This window comes from Chinchilla lanigera, unplaced genomic scaffold (genome assembly GCF_000276665.1).
Source record: "Chinchilla lanigera isolate Chin_1 unplaced genomic scaffold, ChiLan1.0 scaffold00058, whole genome shotgun sequence".
In the NCBI taxonomy this organism is placed as follows: Eukaryota; Metazoa; Chordata; class Mammalia; order Rodentia; family Chinchillidae; genus Chinchilla; species Chinchilla lanigera.
Window position 1 is genome coordinate 6497824 of NW_004955459.1, and position 25964 is coordinate 6523787.

A 25964-nucleotide genomic window follows, 5' to 3' on the forward strand; every position below is an offset into this window, starting at 1 on the left:
CTGGTACCGGAAAAAAAACAAAACAAAACAATATATATATATATATATATATATATACAGACTGATGATGCTGAAGGCAAAAGGCACTATTAGAGAAAGCTAAGAGAAATATTTTGAGGTAGAGATGATCACTTTTATACATTTTAAAACTACAACATTACAAACACAACATTTAATTTTGGTTTTTCTCATATCATATCATATCGGAGCTTTTCTCATATCATATCTGAGCTTTGCAGAACTTCATTTCTGAAACGTTAATACTGTACATCACTCATAAACAGGTAAATTTGAATGTTAACAATGAAATTTTCTCTTAGTTTTCTGACAAAGATGACCCTATTGCTCTCATTTTGAAAAACACACAAATGTGAAACTCAATCACGAATCACTATATGCAGAATAATATAATGTGCGTATCATTTCCTGGCCAACACTTATCTATGTGCTGACATTCTAACTCATTTCAAGTAGAACTTGAAGTGACTTATAATAATAGATATAAATAGAAAGTGATTAAAATAGTAAGCATTATTAGAACACAAATAAATTAAAAATTATCAAGTAAAGAAAAGAAAGCATGAAGTTTGAAACATTCATTTTATTTGAAAAATGGCAATTGTCTCTGAGCTTGTCAGCTTAAAAACAAAATGCAAATATAATTCATATGAATAAAAAATTCTTCAAGATGAGCACATTATGTATGTACAGGTTTTATTATTTTTGCTCATTTAAAATACTTATAATCATTGATAATTTACTATTTAATAATTATGAGAATAAAACATTTCATTATTATTTCAATGACAAAATATAGCATGCTTCTGAAAGAAAATAAAAAGAATCTATAATTTCAAAAACAAAGGTAATATGGGACCTGTGCTATGATTTCTAAAAATTCCATATATTTTTACATATATATAGTGCAATTATATTCCTAGTGAGCTTTTGCTTGTAACAATATGTCATGGACATTTTATAATATCAATAAATAAAAATATTCAATTATTTTTATGATAGTGCAAAATTTCTATGATACCATAGAATTTTGATACGATATTAATTGAGCAGTTCATTGTGTGTGTTTGTATAAGGAGAAATTGAGAAACAAATAATTGCTTTTCTCATTTTTTTGGACAGTGTTTTAGGAAGTTTTTATGCTTATATTTTCCTCATTACTATCAGTAGCTCCTTAGATATTCCAGCAGTAATGACATTGTGGACCAATGGATGGAATAAGTAATTTAACCTTCCAATAAATAGAAAATGGTATAAAAAAGTTTGCTTTTCCTGGTCTCATCAGTACTACCTTGTATGAGAAAATATGTTTATAAGCATGTATCTTTGCCCAGTGTAACTGGCACATTGAGGCACTGTGGTATTTATTTACTTGCATTTTGTTATTCATGAAAATGAATGTCTTTTCAGATGTCTTTTAGAAATATACTTACCTTCTATAATTAGCTCATTGATACTCTTTACCCATTTTATTAATAGTGTTATCTTCTACATATTGATTTTTTAAAAAAAGTTCTAAAATTACATGTATTAATATTTTGCTTTTTTATATATATGTACCAATTATCTATTAGTTTGGTCAGTTCATTTCCCCCTTTAGTTTGATTTCTATATTTACTGTGAAGAAGCACTATACTTGTAAGTAGCTATATCCATCAGCCTTTTCCTTTTTCCTTCTGATTTAGTGTCAATCTTAAAAGAAACTTCTCTAATATTATACATATGTTGATGTGTGTGCATTTATGTGTTTGTACTCTTGTAGATTTAGAATATTATTTAATAATTTTAAGTGTGTATTATATCTACAATTAATTTTTGTTAAAATTGTAGGGTAACTACTTTTGTTTCTTTCAATATATTGGCCTAAATCTATTTTAGAACATCATATTCTTGTGCTACTAATCTGTCATGGCATATTATTCATATCTTAAATGTCTCTTTTAATTATATCCGTTTTTGAATTTATAATCTATTTTATTCTCTCTATCAATTACATGCTGCAAGAGTTAGAATATTTTTATATTGCATATAATAGTATGTTTAGCACAAATACTGCATTTTCTTCTTGTAAAATTGCTTTATATACTTTTCAGTGTTTGGAATTACTGATAAATTTAAGACATTTTTTTCAAAATACAAACACATAAATTCCATGCAGTGTTAACCTGAAATATTTATTTAAACATATATCCTATTATTATTGAAATGAAATGTTATTTTACATTCTGAGCTCTTATAAAGGATAATTTTATTTAAAAGTATTGAATAATTAGGGAAAAGAATCTGATTATATAACACTCAATTTATTTCTTTTTATTTAATTCCATTAGTAAAGTTTGATATTTCCCTTTTCTTTCTTTCTTTCTTTCTTTCTTTCTTTCTTTCTTTCTTTCTTTCTTTCTTTCTTTCTTTCCTTCTGAGACAAAGCCTTGCTATGTAATTCAGGCTGGTCTGGATTATTATGTAACCCAGGCTGGCCTCAAACTCACAGCAATCTTTCTATTTCAGCCTCCATTTCATTTACTGTTGATGTCTAGACAATTTTTATATATTTTTATTTTATTGGATACCTTGCCATAGATCATAATCATGCTTGCCCACATGAACTGACTCTTAATGTTTGCATGTCATATCTGCTGTTATCCATTCACTCACTTGCTTCTCTGTCCCACTATTTATGGTGACATGGACATGATCATCCAACAATGGCTCTAACATGATTGAAAATGTGGCTCCTTTTTCTTGTTTCTGGCTTTATGGCAGTGGATTTCATCATTCTGTTTTTAAGAATGATATTTGCTGACATTTTTTGATGCACAAGCTTAATTATACCTGGTATATTAATACTTTAAAATGAATAAAGACAGTGAGTTTTTTATAAGCGCCCCTCAACCTCCATTTAGACTGGGTCAATCAGAGTTAGTCAGGGTCTCTCATAGGCAGCATTTGGACTTCCTATTTTTCTTTGCTCCAATGGAGACGGCCACTGGCATTGACCTTGGAGTATGCAGGAGATTCTGCAGGGCACAGTGATAATGTCTTGAACTGCAATCCATGTTCATGTTGAGAAAGACTGAAGTAGCTCATGATTTTAGTTATTTAATGTGCTCATATTATTAGCTACATTAATACAATATATGTTTTTAGAAAGAAATTGCATTTCTTTATGACACTGAAATTGATCATGACATGCTGGACTCAACTTGGTATTCTTTTAAGAAGTTTACATGTATATTTATAAAGATTATTAAACTGTTATATTATATATATGAATATATATAAATGAATGACTAAATCAAGCTAATTTATATGTGTATGTCCTTAGAGTGTTATAATTTTTTAAGAAGACAAAATATACTGTCATAATATTTTTCAATAATACAGCAGACTGTTACTACTTATAACTGCCATATAGTAAAATAGCTTTTTCGATGTTCATTTAGTTTTACAACAATAATAGTTGTGCATTTGCATGTAAAAACTGTAACAAAAAAATCTTATATAAATAAATAAAAGTCCCTTCCCTACTTGGACCATGTATCTAATTTTCTGAATTTTTGATAGTCTTATAAAAACTTTTGAATAAAAATAAACACATATAGCAAAGGCACACAAACACGCACTGCATCATAGGACAATAGCAAATACTTTAATATTTTGCTTGAAGTATAACTCATTCTTATTACTATAGACTATTCTGGTATATATTAAACATGAAGCATTTATACAACAGATTAATCAATAGATTAAATCACCTACTGAAGGCAAACATTAAGTAAATTTTAGTTCATGTATTTCTGCTATAAGTAATACTGTGTTGGCAACTTCCTACCACTTTCTTGAGAGACTCTGGTTAAATTTTGTAAGTGAATTCTCATGTCAAAGGAAATCAGTGGTGCCTTGGTTCATGAACTCAATTTTCCTTTTTTTTTTTTTTTTTTTTTTTTTTTTTTTTTTTTCTCCGGTACCGGGAACCGAACTCACGACCTTACACTTGCCAGGCAGGCGCTTTGCCGCTGAGCTAAATCCCCAGCCCCATGAACTCAATTTTCACCACGATTCTAGTCACGAATTGAACTAAATGAAAACCGAATCAAAATTTCTCATAAAGTCAACATTGAACCTAAGCATTGAATTTGATTTGCTTCCTGTTCCACTCAGAATTGTGGAAAGAAGTTCATGAACTGAGGTACTACTGTGGAATGTATTTATTGTGATTTGAAGAGATACTGTTTGACTGATCTCAAAAGAGTATGCACTGGGGCTGGGGATTTAGCTCAGCGGCACAGCGCCTGTCTGGCAAGCACAAGGTTGTGAGTTTGATTCCCAGTACTGGAAAAAAAAAATAAATAAATAAAAAAGAATATGCAAATATTTTATTTATGTACCCCTAGAATCTATTCTAAATATTGAAACAGTTGGCATGCTATTGAATGAATAAATAAAATATTGTATAGCTATTTCTGTAATCTAAAAAATGAAAAATGACAGAGTTAGAAATCCCTATTTGGTAACTGTCAGAACAATGATTAATTCAGACAAGTATCATTAATGAATAACAAAGCTAGGGATAAAACCTCATATCCCTGAGGATGGGTACTGTCATAAAAGCAGAAAATAGTGTCTTTCTGAGAATGTGAGGAAAAATACCACCCTTGAGCATTGCATTGCAAATCTAAGGCAGTACTCTGTAGAAAATAATTTCAATTTTTTAAAAAAAGTAAAAAATAGAATTATCACATGATTCAGATATAACTACTATGCATATATTCAAACAATTGAAAGCAGCCATCGGAAGGCTTTTATATACCCAGATTTCCAACACCATAGCTTTAAGTAGCTATTTCCATGAAGGCAACTTAAATAAATATTAAAAAATGTGATAGGAATATTATTCAGCCTTAAAAGTTAGGAGGAGCATTCTGACACATGCTGCAACACAGTTGTGATTTCATAACAGTGTGCTTAGTGAAATAAGGCATCTTCAAAAAGACAAAAACTATGAGTTACCTGAAAAACTAAAATTTATAAACATGGAAAAGAGCATGGTGATTACCAGAGGTTGGACAGTAGGGAAATGGGATGTTATTGTTCAATGGTCTATATCTTTACTTTTATAATATGAAAAGAGTTATCAAGATGATTGAGATAGTGCCACAACACTGTCAGTGTACTTAATGTCACTGAACTGTGCACTTAAAAATGGTTATTATGGCACTTTTATGTCTGTGTATCTACTACAATTTTTAAAAAAGGGTATACAGGAAAGACAAGCAAGGACATGGTTGTTCTGGAAAAAAGAAAATTGCTTACTAGTAAAAATGTGCGAGAAAGGTTCATGTATTTCATGATTTACATTTTATTAGAGGCTATATCAGAACTCTCTGAGTTCCTGTGTCCCACTTTACAAACTCTGTGAAGGAATGTTACTTTACAGAATAGAATGAACAGTTGAATGAATGAATGAAATTTTGTGTATATGAGCCATAGTAGCATTCAACAGAAAGAGAACATATCCACAAAATCAGAGAACATCACCTCTCTGTCTCCACAGGTGTATTCTCACAGCTTTGGCAATTTAAAAAGAGGAATTTGGTTTCGTTATTAAAAGAAAAGAAGATATGTAGTAAAGAACTTTTGAAAAGATATATATTTTACTCACTGTCCCATCACTGGGACAAAATACTCAACATCCACAACTTGAGCAGAGGTTTAGCTTGACTCATGGTTCCAGAGGGTTCAGTTCATGGGTGGCTGTCTCCAAGAAGGAAATGCCATGGGGAAAGGGCATAGTAGAGAAGACCATTCAACCCATGACATCCAGGAAGAGGACAGAAGGGAAGACCTAGGGAGACAGATATACCTCCAAAGGGCCACCCCAGCGGTGCACCGTCTTTGTGCAGTGACCATCTCCTACTAGAATATTCATCTAGAAACTCATGAATAGACTAACCCACTTATTAATATAGCACCCCCTGATCCAATCACCTTCTCAAAGCCCTGTCATTGAAACCATGAGACTTTTGAGGAAATTGTAGTTCGAAAGAACATCTAATCCTTCCATTACATAGCTGCATCATATACTTTACATAGGTAATTAAATTCATAATTATCAATATGTCTCATAAATATCAAATAAAGTTGACAAAAGCAAGCAATTTAATAAATTAAAACTAGGAAGTAAAATTTTAGGAATAAAAAGATTTTTGCTTCATCCCATAAGGTCTTCATGCAAATAACTTTTAACTTGCAAAGGGAGACACAGGAATTAAATCTGGAGGAAAAAAACTTCAACATCAGCACTGTTGGTTCACTTCAACATCATGTGTGAGGGAAGCCATGAGAAGAGACCATAAGAAGTTTACTATTCATGTCTAAATTCAGAACCAAAATATAATAACAGGAAATATCAGAAAAATAAACAACTGCAGGGAATGATTTTATAAAATAAAAATGACCTGTATTTTTATAGGTAAATAGATGCAATCAGAGAACATACTCATAAATGAAATAAATCAGACCTCCATGTGTAAACACCATACTGTCTCCTTAGTGTAAGAACCTGAAAGAGTGAACAAAATAAAAAAAGGTACAGTAGATACTGTAAAAGGGAAAGAAACTGCTGAAAAGGAAAGAACAACTGGGATGAGGGAAAAGAGAAAAGAAAGAAAAAGAATGTAAGAAGGAAAGGTAAATACATATATATATATATATTTATATATATGCATATATAGATGCACAAGATAGCTAAGATAATTATACTACTGGTTTCTATTGGTTTATTAAAAGGAAGAGCTAATATTTATTTTTTTCTCTTTAACCAATTTTACACGCTTATATCTGGTAATCTGAGCAATTGCTTTGAAGAGAACAATATGCAATATAACAACTACTGTTGAATTCCTATCATCTTATTTTTTGAACTTATGTATCATCTTAAATGTTTTTATTTTTTATCATTATTATTTATCCTCTTTAAAATAAAAATAATCCATGTCAAAATAAACAAAGCCAGACTGAGGAAACATCCAGATTAAGAAATGTGGAAGACACATGACACCTGAGTACGATCCACTGAAAGGAATCCCGTTTAGTAGTAATGGGACAGTCAGTGATGGGACACTCAGTCAAAATAAAGTCTGGAAATTAGGTAATGATCTCCTGTCAAATGTCAATAATTTCTCAGTTTTCATATTGTTTTATTTTTATGCAAGAGAATGAATGCCTTACTTTCAGAAAACACTTAAAATATTTAAGAATAAGTCAGCATTGTATTTGAAACTTATTCTTCCAAAAATTGGATAGAATGTAATGTTAACCATTGCATTCATATCACTGATAAATGTATTTATATTTACATGTAAAGATATCTATCTATTTATCTATCTATCTACCTATCATCTATCTATATCTATCTATATATGAGAGAGATGGAGACAGAGAAAACCATGACAAAATAAATGTTTGTAATTTCAACATTTTGACAGTTCAGGTGTGGAATATAGTATAATTTTACATATGAGTCTTGTGTTTTTAAGTCTGAAATTTTTCAAAAAGACAAAATGATAATAAATAAAATAATAAAATATTTATCCCATGATTCATCTTTCATGTTTTTGTCGGTCTGTATACAAAGACTCTCCACTTCATACCATACACCATGTGCAACAGCGAAAGACCCAAAGAGGGAGAACTCACTTCCACACTATAAAGCCTTTTGTCCTTTGAGGACTGCCACAGCAAGCAAGCCAGTCAGCAAGTGTTCATACCAGAGCAAGTCCTGTTGTAAAAGAGCACCTTACTTTAACAACCAAACCACTGAGTTACCCTGTAGAAATTGATGCTCTGCATCTTTTGAGAAAACTATCTGAAATCTGATGGTTTTCACATACGCTGATACAAGCTCTAGTGTATTTAAGTATCACCTGCACACAATCACTCATACAAGTTCTAGTGTATTTAAGTATCATCTGCACACCTGAGGAAGCCTATCTTCAATAACTCAATTGTTTTCATGTGGTTACTTTTTACTCTGATTCAGGATGCCAGTGGTCCAGGCTTTATGCCGAACTTCAGAGGGAAGGCATACAGAAAAGAAAAAAAAAACTTACCCAGAGATGGAGAAATATGTCTTAAAAGAGCTTTTAGCTGCAGAGAGCTGGATATAAGAAGAAAAGAAAACTGAAAAAGAATCAAGAAGTTTGGTTGTTTGCACACTAAGGAAAGGAATTTCAGATATTTGGACGGGTTTCTAGAAACAGTTTTTAATCTACTACCCATACCATGGTTCCAGATTTAGAATACAGCAAGGCCACCTTCATAGATTGTTTCAACATAGTGTTGGTAACACCTACCAAGTTTTTCTGAGATAACTGCGTGGACTTCATCAGATCTCAAAACAGCACCTTTGTATTCTGTTGATGATGCTCCTAACTTCAGGGTGTAAATGTTTGGACTGCTAGGACAGACTGGACACAGACTTGGCGATAAGCGTTCATATAGGAATTCAGAGTAGGTACGAGGAATATAGACTCAGCCGTTTAGATTGAGAGGTAAACATTAAAGCTGTAGACTTCCTTATTTCAGGGTTCTAAATTTTCCAATATCATCATCATAAATAGCAAAAAACATTACTTAAAATCAGGGTCTAATGTCTGACTGCCCTCTTCTCTGTCATCCAGTAGATGGCTTATAATGGTGACATTTTTGACATGTTTAAAATGCAATGGGAATCTAAAAGATGTCATGCTTCATAGATATAGAAGTGTACTTTTACAGATAGATTACATTTTCAGCTATTTTATGTGTAATGACTAAATCTGCATAACGATGAGTGCTTTATATTTTGGTATATATTTCTGTTTAGGAATTGCAGTGTGATTTTATTGTTTTCAATTAATATGTCTACCTTTTCCTTCTCACAGAAAAGGCTGTTTAAGAACTAAAGCATCACCAGCATCAAGGACTGAGTATTAAGAACTACAACAACAAAGTGGAGCTGAAATTCAAAAGAAAGTGGAAGATAGGAAATTAGGGAAAGCTTACTTACGAAAGTGAAAAAGGTCAAGAAAATTTTCAGATATAAATGGGGTTGCTTAATATTTTATTGTGTATAATCATAAGATATAAACATTTCAACTTTTTTGAAATGTGCAAATATTACAACTCTATCTTGAGTAAATATTATTTAATTTTCCTGTGCATCTGTCCAGATGCAAAATAATTACCAATCTGAAGATTTTGTCTAGTTTTTTTTTTTTAAACTTTATTTTTTTGAGACAGGATCTCACTGTGTAGTTCAGGCTGGCCTTGAACTCACTATGTAGTCCAGGCTGACCTCAAACTCAGAGTGATCCTGCTGACTCAACCTCCAGAGTGTTGTGGTTACGGGCATGTGCCACCACATCTGGTTTAAAAACCTTTTAAATATTCTCCTTCATGGAACACAAGATCCTGAATAAAGAAACTATAACTGAAGAACCCATCATTAAAGAAAATACTAGTTGAAATGCTTTAAAGTAAAATAAAGAAAATAGTAAGAGAATACAAAAGCAATCCTGAGGGCTAGAGATAGAGCTCTGTGATAAAGTGCTGTCTGGCAAGTGTGAGGTCCTGAGTTCGATTCGTGGTACCTTTCTAAATAAATAAAGAAAGGAAAGCAATCCTATGTAAGTCTGATGACAGCAGACAGAATCGGAAGATAATACAGAGTACCTAAATCATATTATTTATTTATTTATACACAACTGGTGTCTAATCCAGAGATACAGAAGAAGTAAACTTTTCCTGTTGATTGGAACAATTGAGATGATTTTAATATTTATCAGCTTTGACTACTTCTATACACATTTGTCACAGACTCTTCTGAGGCAAAATTTTTTAAGACAGTCGAAAGTGTTTTTTCCCTCTTTTCACCCTGTATTTGTCATTGCTCTTTTCTGCTGGTTAATGTTTTTCATCTTTGGGTACTTCACGTATCATTGCCTCTGCTACTTGGTATGGTTTATATATTAATGTTCTCAAGCACACATGTGTTAAAGACCTGGTGTTTAGGGTGTCCCTAGGGAGAAGTGATAGAACATTTAAGGACAGACCCTTCAAAAAAAAGAGAGAGAGAGGGAGATCCAGTGGGAGGTCTTCCGGTTCCTGCATGTTTTTGGGAATTGGTGGACCTTTCTCCCTTTCTTTTCCACTTTCTGACCATGAGAGGAATGGTTTCACTCCAACATGCAGGTCCCATTAGGAAGTATTATGTCAATTGTCATCTAGCTGACCTATCATTAAATGGACTCTTCTAAACTGTGAGTGAAAATAAAACTTTTTCTCTTTAAAATTTGACTCAGTTATTTGTTATAGTAACAAAGTTAACATACCACTCTCTCTCGAGAGAAATTTATTTCTCCGGTTAGAAATTTATCTCTCAGGCTTCCCTGTCTACTCTTCTCATCAAAATAAATCCACCACAAATTCCTCTCATTAATACTGGTATCTATTTTCTGATGCCCAAATGCGTTATTTTGGCTGTTTGCTACCCAATCCAGGCAGGATATTAATCTTCAAATGAAAGGTTCGCAATAGAAGAGATTTCCTACTAATGAAGCAAATTGATAAAATCAATTTTATAAATTGCTCACAGGAAAAGTTTTTGTGGTTTGTAGCACAATTATTATTTTTTTTTAAGGGGGCTAAGCTTTCTGTTAGAAATCTGTTCAAATTTACCAGGTTGCAATGAGTAACACAAAACATGTTCAAAATAACACATCTGTCTTGGAGGGAAATGGAAGAAGATTGAAAAGTTCAGGATGCAGAGACAAGAGGCCAGCAAAAGGTGTGAGCCTCAGGACTGCAAAGCAGGTCCATTTGGGGCTCTAGTGCAGTGTGAGAGGTAGTGTGCCAGAAGTGAACAAGATGAAGACCAGGGAGAACAAGAGATCAAGGGCACAGGCCCTTAGGCACTGACAGTGTCACCTGTGGAGCACTAGACATTGAAGGCATGACAAGGCACATAATTTAAGGGGCATGGCTGCTAGTACAGAATTTTTCCAATCAGCATTAAGCATGTCCAATGCAATTGCTCAAGCCAGGCCCATCTGTACGAAGATGACCATACTAAAACAGGAAAGTCAAAGAACTCCTAGGGTTTATTTCTGAAATAAATCAGTGCCTGCAAGGTTTATTAAACCTTCAAAGACAGAAGCAAAAGCCTTGGTAGAATATTCACAAAGGTAAAGAATAATAACTTAATAACCAAGGCAAACACAAAAACAAAACCCAGACAGTCTACAGTAAATTTAAGGCCATTTGAATTGCAGATAGGTGGTGGCTGTCAATGCTCTGTGTGAGTAGAAGCACTGCAGGACGTGGTGTATTACAGCCCTCCTTTCTGGGACCATCACCCTAATTTGACTTAGCGAGCCACATGTGCACGACCTGGTTCAGACTAATGCGAGATAAGTCTGAATTATTCCTCTTTCCCTGGAGGAGAGCTGAATACCTCTAACATTCTTTTCCTACTGCCTTTAGTCTTATCCAAAGCAGACTGTGAACATATTTCATTATATAGCTATTATGCTCACTTTTATTGCTGCTGTAACAAATTATCACACATTCAGTGGCTTAAAAGAATAAAGTATGTTTTCTTATAAATATACAGTCCAAAATGAACTAGAGTTGATTAAAATCAATCTGTCAACAGAGTTGTATTCCTTTCTTGTTCTTCTAAAGAAAAATGCATTTCTTGCCTTTCCAGCTCCTTGTGGCTGCCACATTCCCAGGCTTAGGTTCTCCCTTCATCTCCACAGAGCCCGCACAGACTGAGCACATCCTTTTCCTTTAAGCAGCACTCTGGCTCTGACTGTACCTACTGCTTTCTCCACACTTCAAAGCCTTTGTGATTATATCAGACCCCGTTGAATAATCCTAGGTACTTCTTGTATTTTAAAGTCAGCAGATTAACAATCATAATTTGGGGCTGGGGATTTAGCTCAGCGGCAAAAGCGCCTGCCTGGCAAGCACAAGGTCGTGAGTTCGGTTCCCGGTGCCGGAGAAAAACCAAAAAAAAAAAAAAAAAATCATAATTTCACTGGCACTGTCATCCCTTGTCCCATTTAACATAACACATTTGCAAGTGGTGAGGATAAGAATATGAACACTTTTGGGGAGACATCACTCTGTGTATAGCAAACCACACATCTCTACTATTCCAAATATGAGAATGTGGTCATACTATAAATATATGCATACGTAATGTATATTCATATACACATAAAGAAATACAGAAAAATAGACCATTGCAAAGGGCAAAATAATATATTCCACCTAAAGATAGAGACTGTGTATTCCATATTCATTATGAAGAAACTTCTGCTTAAGTGGATAATGGTTTAGAGTCAGCAACCTGAGGATTCTCAGCCCAAATTCTCACATAGAATCTGCAAAGGCTTCATTACCTGAAATACTGCATTCATGAGAGCTTCTGTAGCTGGGGGACAGATTCCTTGTTTTGGTCAGAACATAGCCATAGCATGCTAGAATTATATAGAGAGAATCTAACCAATTTGGTTTCCTATCAAAACCCATATATTACAGATACTTTGGGAAGAAAAACACTAGAATGAGGGAGGATAGGTGGAAAATTACCTCAGCGAGTACCTCAGGCGGGCACAGCTGCCTACAGCCCTTTAAGCTCACCTCACCCATTTAACTTCCCCGAGGGTCACAACTTAGCTTCTGCTGTGCCTATACCAGGGCTTCCAGTGCTGACAGCACAGGTTTTGTTTTGAAATAGCTTAAGGGTAATAGTCTTGTTGACAAATCTTCCTACAAAATTTGGTTTATTGTAAGCATGTTCCTTTTTGCTTCAAGAATTTCAAGAATACCGGGATAAGTTGATGATGTCTGTGTTAGTCAGGTTTTCCTCATTGTGATCAAAGTCTGAGGAAAACAACTTAGAGGCGCAAAGGTCCATGTTTGCTCTCACTTTTGGAGGTTTCAGTCCATGGTCAGTGGGCACCACTGTTTCTGGCGTGGTTTGAGGAAGAGTATCATGGAGGACAGATCAGGGCAGAGGGAGACTGCTCACCTCACGGCAGCCAGGAAGAAGAGGAAGAGAGGGAACGAGTTTTAGAGGGGATGGAGGGGACCACGTGGAGTTTCAAAGGCTTTGCCCTCATGAGCCACTCCCTTCAAGCAGGCCTCCCTCTTACCTCTCTCACCCCTCAGTAAAGCTATTATGAAGTTAGAGCCCTCGTGATCTGATCACCTCCCCCAAACCCATGAGCAACAAATCCTTAAACATATGCTGTATCACCTGTTCATATCACACATGTTCAACACATTTATATCTATGATCCTCACACGCCGAATCTCTTATCCAAGGGAAAACCACAGCCTCATGACTGAAGTGAGAGGTTCTCTGTTGCATCACGACCTCATGCTTGCCAGGCAGGCGCTGTGCCCCTGAGCTATATCCCCAGCTCCCCTGTCATTCTTTTTAACTTCTAAAGTTTTATCTTTCTTAACCTTCTCCCCTAAATTTAATTTGTTATTTCCTAATCAAATCTCTTTTCTATGTTTAAAGTGGAATTAAAAAAGGAGGAGATTCTCCCTATTTTGTAGCCAGAAAGAAGAGATGTGCACTTAACTTTTCAGAAGGATCAGGTTTCACCCGCGATAGCATTCAGAAGTCACCATTACAAAAGTATGAGAATTAAATGTCTTTGGGTAGTTATCTTTTAAAAAATATATATACCAGCCTCTTTTCTGTAAATACACAATGTATCTTTTTCTTGATACATTTAAACATATTGGAAGAAGAAATGGCTTAAAGTGCTTAGAAAATAGCATTTTGATGAAATAAGTGTAAATGAACTTGAACTACTTAGGTAAATTTTTTCTTTAAATTACCTATGCTTCAAAAAGTTAAGTGAAATGCATTTGCAAATGTACTTGAAGTTCAATGATCTCCTGTGTTTTAAAATTCAGCTGGAGTTGGTTAATGTATTCAGATCTGTCCCTTTCTACCTCACTGGTGAGCTGTACCTGGAATCTCAACCAAATCTTTCATCTTCAGAGTCCAAAGAAACTTTCATGTGCAAATTCATTAAGTATCACACCATGTCCTTCACTATTCCATGAAATGTCAGGGTGTGGATGAATAACATAAGAAGGCTGTCTCTTTTGTACAGAACATGCTGTGTTTGGTATCAAAACAAATAAACAAAAAATCAGACATGAAATGTACCATGGGTCTTGTTTCCAAGAATATTTATAATTAAGTCATCTATTAGCCTCTATTTACTAAAAGCATTTCATTGTTAATGGTAGCACAAAAGCATGAATCATTATCCCTGGTCTACAAATGAAGAACTTGAGGCTGCAGAGCTGATGTCACTTGCTCAAAGTAAAAGTGTTGGGAAGTGACGAAGGAAGGGTTAAGCATGAGTCATTTCCAGGTATCTAATGCTCACTATGAATTATGTCATAGTCTTCCTGTCATCACAGCACCTGAAGATAAGATATAAAAGCTTGACCTTTGTGTTTCTGCTTTTCTTTGAAATATCTTCTTTCCATGGCATCCTACACATCCCCTCAGTGTTCTTTTCTTACTATCAGAGACCAGGACCCTGACTTCCCCCTCTGATTGAAACTTGAGCTCAGAATAAAATTTAACGTCATCACCATCATAGTTTAATTGTATTTCTATCTGTTAAGGGGTGAAATAATTCATTTCTAATTAAACAATTCCCTGGGTTAGAAAATTAATGAAGGAAGAATTTGGGGGAAAGATTTTTATTGCTTACTTGAAATCATTTTATTCCCATTTTTGTTGACTAAGCACTTGACATGGATAGGAATTAATAACACTTCAGAAATATTATTTTAATTTCTAATTATTTTGATAAATGATGCCACAATTCAACTGAATGTTTTACAACTCAAGTGCGCAAATGTAGGTCAGAGTGAGAATTTTTAAGGTTATAAACTACAACATTTATACTATTTCAAAAATTCCTGACCACTTATAACTTAGCACTCATCCACACATAAGTGAGAAGTCTTAGAATTCACAATATCATCGCAGTTCTGAGCAGTCATTTTCATGGATGAGGCAAATGCTGGATAATCAAAGTGTATGCCAACATATTAAGATGTGCTAAATGTAGTTGATCAAGAAATTAATATTATTAACATTTTAGTTAATTTGTACAAATAATTATCCTTTTAGACACACAAATGTTTTAGGCCTACAAAATCTTTTAGCTCTTCTTCATAGATATGTGTTTCTATATTGCTTAATATTTTTAAATGCGTGAAATCTAGTTTGAACTAGAGGATTTAAACTAAGTATCATTTAACTACTTTGCAATTCTTAATGATATTTTCAGTTATTCTTCTATTTTGAAAATGAATTTTTAATGAAAAACTCAATTTGTTAATTCAACAGACCTACTGCGCTGAAGCACCTGCTTTTTATACTGGCGGCCAGGAAATAAGTGGTATAAAACAAGTCATACTTTTACCATGTGTATTTTCTATTGTCAGCATGGTGATACATGATAAACATTTAAATGAAGGGTAAGTTGTAAAATAAAGAAAAGGGAAAGAGGAATGCAAGGGAGGTGTGGACGGTTCACAGTTACTGTTTAATGAAACGACCTTTGAGAGGATATTATGACCACTTGGGACAGCATACCTGGTGGAGATAATACTGTGAGAACAGAATGAGAAGTAAGATCATGCTTGGGATATGTGAGAAGAAGCAATACATGTATGTGGAATCTATATGGCTGGGTAGAATTGAGCTGGAAATGTCGAAGGAGATGGAATACTATAAGGAGAAAGGAAGGAGATAGTGGTGAATCTATTGATTATTACAGGAGCTGTTCACTTTGAATGAGTTTACAACCAGTAAAGACATGGGCTGGCTTCCCCTTTGCAACAAATACACTGGCTGCTCAGTACAGAGTCCACCATGAAGGATGAAATGAAAGTAGGCAGGTCATTCAAATCCAATATGGTCATTGTGGCTTCGATCAAGAGTCTTTCTCTATATATACTAAAGGAATCTTCTCTTTCCAGCCATTTGTATATGTGGACAATGTGGATAGTGCTGGACCAACTCTGCTTCTGTGTGTGGGTGTGCATTTTTTCCTATACATATAGTTCTCCTTTGCTACCCGTAGGGGATATGTCCCATGATGCCTCTGTAGATACCCCAACTCACAAATACTCATCTCTTATGTAAAAAGATGTAATATTTGCATAATTCATAGGTACCTCCTGTACATATTTTAAATCATTTCCAGGTTACTTGTAGTACCTGATACATTGCAAATGCTCTGTAAATAGATGTTATACTCTGTAGTTTAGGAAATAACCTGAAGGAAGAAAGTCTGTACAAGTTTAGGACAGAAACAATGTTCTTTAGTACCTTTGATACATGGTTGTTTGAATTTGTTGATTTCAAAGATGATAATCTATGATGGTGCATATACACGATAAAGTTTGTACATTAGATACAGGAAGATATTAACAATAATATGTGATAACAAAATAAGACATTCATAAAACTATATGATAATAAAAGTTATGTCAATGTTACCTTTCTCTCTTGAGTCAAGACAAATATTATTTTTAGGGCCATGCATGACTTTAGGTAGTTAAAACATCAGAAAATTAGACTGATGAGAGGAGATTAATGTATGAATATCTTGCAATATATCAATCTATATATGTATAGATTGATATGTGTGTTTATTTGTATATTATCTATTCATGTGTGTTTGCATATTTTTTAACAAAACAGCTTTAAAGTCATACTTATTGATTGAAAATAGAGTGAGAAAAAGAAGAGTTAAGGAACATTTCAAAGATTGTTTGGGGGCATGATAAACAGAAAGATAAATTTTTCACCTACTTAAATGGCAGATGATGTTGGAAGAGAGGGGTTGTGAGACCCAAAAGAGGTTCAGTTTTAGATATATTACATTTGAGATTACTCTTATAAATTTATTACAAGAAGATACATTGTTGCCACAGTGAAAACCTGTCCAGTTGTAACTTCTAAAAGAAAATATACACTTATCTAGGAATTCTACTCAGAAAGTCTAGTACAGGCCAAAAAGTCGTGTACAAATTTTACCGAGCAGTGTGTATAACACATTTTACAGCAGTTCTATTAATAACAGCTGAATCTTAGATAAGACAGGATAATCTGAGTAATAAATTATGATGTACTTGTATAATAGAATATTATAGAGAAATGTTAGTGTTTGCAACATCATAAATGGGTGTTTGAAATGATGTTAAGACAAATCAGCTACAAGAGAGTGTTCACTGCATGATTCCATTCATGTAAAGTTTAACACCAGGCAAAATCTATAGCATCAAAATATTTGTAATTTGGGAGTACTTCCTGGCTAGAGACAAAAAATGGGTTAATGTGATGTTAATCAACAATTCATTGTTTTATTTTAGAAGTTGAACTGTGCAATCATATTGTATATGCACACCTATTTATATTTGAGTCAGGTAAAAATTACTTAATATTATTCTTGAGGCATCGTATAAATTTTCAAGTGGACATGATAAGTGTATTAGCTATGAGTGCTAGCATGTTAGAGGAGGTTGAGGTTAGATATAAAATAAGGAGCAGTCAGTGTATAAATTAGATTCTAAACACTGTATTAAATCCACTTTCCAAGGAGATACTTAGACAGTGAAGGAAGAAGGCATAAAGATGAATCCTGTGCAGTTCAATTTAGAATTGAATGGCACAGGTTGCCACTCGTTCATTAATATGAAAAAGGGGGAGACAAGAGAAGAACTGAGCTGAGACAGTCCAAACCCAAGGTGGAAAATAATTTTGAAAAATAATTATCTATGTCAAATTATGAAGTCGAGTTCAGCACTATAACTTATTAGAGAAAAATAATTAATTTTAAAGTTAGTACAGGGGCTGGGGATTTAGCTCAGCGGCAAAAGCGCCTGCCTGGCAAGCGCAAGGTCGTGAGTTCGGTTCCCGGTACCGGAGAAAAACCAAAAAAAAAAAAAAAAAATAAAGTTAGTACAGCATAATGCTTGTAGTTAAAAACACTGCATTCACAGATAAAATTTTGTGAAGGATCAATTTTATTTTAAATGTTCTTAAAGTAAAATATAATGATAAATTAAGTGGGCAGGATTTTTGGAAGCCATTAACAGACTTATAGCATAAAATATGGTGATGTTTTTATGGTATATATTTATCTCCAAACTCATCAAGTTGTGTGTATTGAATATGTAAAAATTTTTACACGGCAGTTATTCCTTAGTAAAGTGTTTTATTTTTACAGAGGTAATGTTCTGTATTCACATGCAGACTTCAATCATAATTTAGATTTATTAGATACTTGCAATTTGCTTTCAAACATATTATATAATTTTTCTTTTTACTCTGCTTCTTTCTTCATAAATATTTATTAAAATCAAAGAAATAAAAAGAGCAACATAGGAGAAGAAAAAGAGAACAATACTTCTAGAAGTGTGGTATTAAAGGGTAGACTTGGCAAAGGCAGAAATCTACTTCAGAAATGAAGGGGTCATCCAAAGTTAGGCTCAATGGGTGGCAGACAGAAATGACCAGGCAAGGGCATGGTGGGTGAAGAGAACATTGTTTATGATGACTGTGGCATCCCAATGAAAGCGGGAAGGTCTCATATAAAATGAGGAGGAGGGAATAAAAGTTTAAGAGAAGAAGAAAAGATATTAAAGCTTTCCTGAATGAATATGCCATTGATGGAAGGAGGTAGGTCCTCAGAAAAGGTGGACTTGTGCTTGCAATATAGAATTGCAGTTCCTACATTAAAAGTAGAGCAAATGACATGGAGGTAAGGGCTGTAAAGATGTGTATCTTTGATTTACAAAATAAATGCATAAAAATATTGAATTATCAACTCCCAGTTCAGAAGAATTGCCCATGAGTAACAGCCTTATTATCATTAAAGGGATAGTAATTAAATAGAGATTTATCTGACAACAATTTACTACACAGTTTTCTCCACAGGGTATGTACCCTATTAATTGCTTTTTTCAAATTGTTTTATTTAAAATAAAAATAATTAATTAAAGTAAATGTTGAAAATTGGAAGACTGTCAAGATAATACCTAGTTCTGCACAAGATTTTTATCTACAGAAGGGTATCTAATAAGATAGCAGATGTTTTCCCATTTCAGGAAATTAAAAATAGTGTTTATGTGTATGTGATTTTATCTGTGTGTGTTCTCACACCACCAACTTTAATTGTTTGTTTCCTTAGCTGTACAGATATAAGAGAAAATGAGCACTTCGTTGTTCACTAATTGTGTAGTTGAGAGACTTCTCAGGCAGTAATTGTAAATTGATGCTTTACTCCAATGTTTGGGTTTTTCAGTGCAAATAATCACAGATACATCTGTTCTCACATATAGCAAACACTTCTGCTATGAAAATATAAACAGATGCAATGAGCATTAAAAATTAACATGGTGACTGGTTGATCAGAATTTGGTGGCTTCTGCTTTTAATGTCTATTTAAATATCCATATCCATTTATACCTAGACTTCTGCATTTATAAAATGGTAAAAGAAAAACAGGGAAAAAACCCTTCTGCCCACACTGGGTCAACAAGTACTTTTTCCAGAAGGACAAGTTTTTAAAAGAAAAAATGTATTAAAAATACTTCAGAAAAAGTGACATCATAAAATTATGTTGTAGCTGGCTTCAAATGCTAACTCCTTCATAGAAAGGTCAAAAATGAGTAAAATGAACAGAAAAAACTTAACTAGAACTTCTGTAGAGCCAAAGCTTCATAGCAAAACAATGCTGAATAAAGAACAACCAATTTTAAAATATTGAAAAATTTGTGTGCCAGTCTTGCTCTCCCTTGTTATGTCACTTTCTGTTTTAGATAGCGAGTACAATATATAACCTGGGGATGAATTAAAATATAGAGAATTTAGATCATAGTGTAAAGTAGCCTGACTTAATATAAATAAATAGACTATCCCGGGTAACACCAGCAGAAAGAAGGACCGTGGGTATAGCTCATCTGCAAGGCACTTGTGTGTGAAATATGAGGTCCTGAGTTTGATTTCCAGTTAAAAAAAAAAGAACAGCAGAAACAATACAAATTCTAATCAAGTGAACAAGGAACATTCCACGTAATAGAACAATTATTTGGTCAAAAGCCAAGCTTTAGTAAATCAATTCTTAAAAAGCATTCTCTATATATTTTCCAGCCCCAATTGAATAAATCTAAAATAAATACTTGGAAGAAAATTGGAAAATGCACAAATATATGGCATTTGAACAAGGAAGATTCACTCTACAGACGAAACACAGAATATAAGGGAAATTAGAAAATAATGAATGCAATTAATGAAAAAGACTACATATTAAACTTTATGTAATGCAGTAAAAACAATATTCAGAGGAAAATTTATAGTAGCAAATGCATAGTATAAAATTTTGAAAAGTGACCATTACAAACCAGTAACTTTCTGCAAACATTTAATAACTAAAGTAAATCAGCAAAATAAATTCAAAACTAGCTACAGGAAGAGAGTTATAAAGACTAAAGCAGAAACTAATGAAATACAAAGTGGTAAAATAGCATAAAAATCAATAAAAATCATAGTTTCATTAAGATCAACAAAATTGAGAAATCCTTAGCTAGAACTGACAAAAATAGAAAATATACAAATAACTAGAAACAAAGAAACCAGCAGGGACATCTTAATGTATAAAAAATGAAAATGGGTTATATAGAAAATATGGAAAATTTCACAACAACATATCAGATAAACTTTTGGAATATAAAATTTTCTAAATTCATAGATATTAACAACAGTAAGCAAAGAAAACATAGAAAATTTGAACATAAGAAGCAAAACAATTGAACAAATAATACTAATGGAATTGTAATAGTAGTAAATTTCAAAATTCTAAAACTGAAAAAGCACGAGGACCAAATTCTTTCATGGGTAAATTCTACCCAAGCAACAAAATTGAAATCTGTCCTTTCTAAAACCTTCTGAAAAACAGAAGGGGAAAGAAACATTCTTAACTCACTGTATGAGGTTACATGACTCTCATACAAAAGCCAGATTCAGGATAACATGCAAAATATAATGGCAGAAGAAAAACTGCGTTAAGTAGTAGCAAGTCAAATATCATACTATAGTGAAAGAATTATACACTAGGACCAAGTCGAATGCATGTCATGCATGATAAGGAAATCAGTTAATATATAGTAGTACGTTACATTAATCCAAGAGAAATGCACAGTAATCTAAGGAGATGCACAAGTAGATGTTGACAAAACCCAATTCCTTTTTGTGATAAAGCTCCACCCAAAAAACTAGAAATAGAGGAAGCGCCATCAGTGTTAAAAAGTGCACTTATGAAAAACCCACAATTAGTATGACACTCAAAAGTGAAAGAATGAAAAATTTTTCTCCAAAATTAATAATGATACAAGGATCAGAACATGTGGAAGGAATGAAAAAAGAATGTTAGGTAGTATTTATGATTAGGGAAAATCAAATCAAAAGCATAATAAGATGCCATTTCACACCTGTGGTGGATTGACAACTAGTGGTCAACTTGTAACACCTAGCTGAACTGAATCAGTGTGGTACTGGATGTGGAAGGCCCACCTGAGGATTGTTGCCAAAAAATAAAAAGGACAACTGAAGAAGAAGACAAAGAGTTGCTGTTTGGGGGCTGTTGGTTCACCCGGGGCTGTTGGTTCTTCTGGAGGAGCTTGTCATGCTGACTCTCATGATGTGAACTTGGCTGTTCTCATTATCAGAGGAGCTCAGGACCTCATTGTCACTCAGGATGACTGTGATACTTTGCAGGTGAACTCTGGTCCTCACTTGGAGCATCACTTACTGGATCCAGTGCAGATCCTTCAGCCTACTAGCACAGATCCTTCATTCCACTGGCAAAGAGGAAATTAGAACCATCATAAATTGATGATGGGGAAAAAGCTGTTGTGGAAAAAAACTTGGCAGTCACATACAGTTAAACCTGAAATTATCCCATTACTCCAATGTTGCACCCCTATATATAAAACCCCCCAAATTAAAAATAGGTAATCAAAAGTAAATATATACACTTGTTCAGAGCAGTGTTATTGACTATACTACAAGGTGGAATATAAGAGTAAACTATCCATTAATGAATGAATGAATGGATAAACAAATAATTATATATATATATATATACACACATATACACAAAATGCAATATTATTCATGAATAAAAATGATCTTCTAGTTTGTGTTAAAATATGGATGTACCTTCAAAACATTATGCACAAATAAATGCACCAGGTCACATAACCTGCAATTCTATTTGGATGAAATATTGAGAATAAACAAATCCAAAGAAAGAAATAGCTGACTCAAGTTTCCAAGTGCGTGAAAGGTTGACGTGGGGTGCAGTGGACTGAACTTGGCTAATGGGTTAGGGGTCTTACTGTGAACTGATGAAAATACTTTGGAATTAGAGAGATTTTTGAGTTGCAAAGCACTGTGTATGACCTAAATGCCACTGAAGTGTTCACATGAAAACTTTAAACAACTGACCTGGTCACTTTAAATTATTTGTAAAATGGTTAATGTTATGTTTTGCAAATTTCACTTGACATAATTACATTAAAATTTCATAAAATGGACATATCATGATGCACTTTAAAATGTTTGTATAATAGAACAGATGTGGAAAATTGGACTTTATTCAAATAATTGTTATTTGTATATTAAGGCAGAAATGGAGGATCATTGACATTTGGAGCCAAACTTAATTTCCTTGGCTGTAAATGTGTATTGCATTACATTGTATAGCCGTACTCAGAAGCACATAGCTTTCAATGCTTTATGTATATTTCTTCAATGGATAATTTTGGTGTTCCTACTATGAGCCCACTCTATTCTTAACCATGGAAAAATAGAAATGAATGAAACAGTGCAAACCATTGCTGTACTGGAGAAAAAAAAAATAAATGGGTGGGAAGGGGAAAAGATGGTAACCAAGATTAGTAAAGAGTGTTTGTAGGATTTAGAGGTAGCAATATTTTTTTTAATGTAGCAATAAATTTTAAGAAAAAAACTAGAGCTTCAAACTTTACAAACATGTATGACATTGAGGTTGGGCAGGGGAATGAGCAGAAATCTTCGGGAGGATGGACAAGGAAGCTCTCTGCAAGTCAACAGCACAATTGAAGTGATGCGTGAACAGGGGAGGGAGGGAGTGGAATGGAAGACTTGGGAAAGCCATTTGAGGCCCAGGAAGCAGCAAGGAGAAACCTGGCTGATGATCGTGAAACAAACAAAGAAGACAGTGAGGCTGCAGCAGACGGGAGGAAGCCCAGGAGGGAGCTGGAAGCCAGAGCACATGAGGCCTGTGCAGCTCACTTTTGCCATGCGTTACAGAACGTGTCACAGGAGCAAAGTCAGGGCTATCTGAGAAAGAGGAAGCTATTCTCTAGGAAAATCTATGTGAGGAAAATAAAGGACATCTATAATCAGACTATGGATTTTGCTATCAACCTATTGCAGACACTGTGGAAATATTTTTAGTGGACTATGCATTTACCTGTGATACACTGAGAAAAAATTGAAAAATATGTAAGACAAGTTCTAAATTTCATGAGTTTAACACATTAGTATGTGGCCTTGAGCAGGTAACTTCTCTCTCTTTCTCAATGTTATCACTGATAAAATGAAATAAATGTTCTGTATTCTCTGTTCTCTAAACAATTTGGAGGTCAGTAGATGCTTCTATAGTTTATCAAACATAGCCTCAAACAAAAGTCCACTTAACAGCTCCCCTGCTTGTGTAGAGAGATATATGGGAAATCAAGTAAACAAATTGTGTAAAAGAACTATTTGGAGTTGCCAAGAACACATACAGATCATCATCATCATCATCATCTATGCAGATTAACATAAATGTACTGTTAGAAGATTTAATAGGATACAAATTTGCATCTATAAATAGATTACTAAGGAAAAATCAAGCTAATCCAAGAAAGGCAAATGTAATTCTTCTTTTCCATTAATTTTATTTGGATACAAGATCACATATGGGGGCTGGAAGGATTTTCCTTCAATTCCAAACATATACTGCTTCTTGACAGATAATGTGATTGTGGTCATAATGCTTGTGTGCAACAGTGTGCTCACATTTGTGGTATTTGTGGATTTTTAAGTGGAGACATGAAATGGAAGCATTCTTTGTCAGTACTATTCAGCTCTGCATTCTCAGTTCCTAGGTGACAGTAATGTATTGTTATGGGTAAAGTAGCATTGTCTTGCTTGAACAGAGGAATGGACAGAATGCTTTTGAATTTATATCTGATTTTGTGTTTTTGGCATAGCCTCTGATGCCCTGGAAGGTCAGCCATGCCCAGTGTCACCGTTTGCAGGCTTTGTCCTCTACAGCTGCTTGTACTCTGCCTGACACAGAATTCTTACATTAAAGTTGCTTTGCTGAAGTAGACATAAAGCATGGATTCTTTTTTTCCTCTTTCAGAAGACGTCTCAGTCAGTTGTGATCATAACCTTAGTATTGAAGGATAAGTGGCCAGAAGAGGATAAATGATAAGATCATAGAGTAGGAAGAATAATAAAATGCACAGGGCTAAGGACAGGAAAAAAAATGAAATTGAAGAAGAAATTCACCAAAAGTGCCAAAAGGAATAAAGGAGAAGTGATGAAGAGGCATTGAAAACAGCCCAATGCAACAGCAGCTTATGATAACTACTCCACATTCCCCTGCACATTCACCTGAGTTTTTGGTTTTGCTTGGTGCTTTTTCTCCATATATTTTTCTTTTTAATTTTCTTTTCTTTATTTTTCTTTATTTGCTTTTTGCTTTTATGAACATCCTCCATAATAAAAATATAACTAGACATTTTGAAAGAGAACAATAGAATTTTTGACCAATTTTTGTTCTGTTAATTAGATTTTAGAATATAAAGTCAGGCTACCTTGTAGGCAGTGGAGATATGAGCCTGAATCCCAGCAATGGACATGTAGGCAAATGATGGATATCACTTCTGAACAAATGGCTAAGAGGTGGAGGTCATATCTCTACTTACTCTTTCTGCACCTGTGCAGAAGGCAAAGATCCATTGTTAAGACTGAGAGATCCATTTGCACACTGGAAAAGAACTTATTCCAGAGAAACTATAAGACTGACAATGCATAAGACATAGATGATTTTATGATTATAAAATAAAATTTCATGTGTATTGAGATATGGGGCATTGTACAGCTGTCAATACCTTCAAACAATACAAAATCCAACCCCGCCCTCCACACTATAGAGCTATTTCGCTCTGCCTTTTCTAATTCCAGTTGTCTGCAAAAGTTTTCCATCAGTTGATGATTGTCTGAATCCCTAACAGAGGCAGTTTTATTCCACCTACTTCATTATCTAGTTGTGTTTTCTACATGAAAAATACTAAAATTTTTATTTAATCAAAACTGAGTCTTTAGTCTTTGTGACATTGGCACAAAATGTGCCTTTGGGATTCTTGACCACTAATGACATTTTAAAATCCTCATCACTACCATTTAATGACACAATCTGCTCTTATTTTCTTCCTAACTGCCTACTCTGCAGTCTTCTATCATAACATTGGGTCCAACAGACCCATCTCTTACCAAGAAAAGTGGATCATCAAATTAACCATGCATGAGTGATGAAGATGGCCCATTATGGTAAAATACAGGCTTTCAAAACAGAAGAGTGGTGTGGGAGGTTGATGATGATGATGATGATGTCAACTGACTGACACTGGCCATGGTGAGCAAAAGTTCTTGTGACAGTGAAATACAGCAAGAATCAACAGATACGGACAAAGGAAATTCAGGCCTTCTCCATCAGTTGACAAAGAAAAGAGCAATGTGA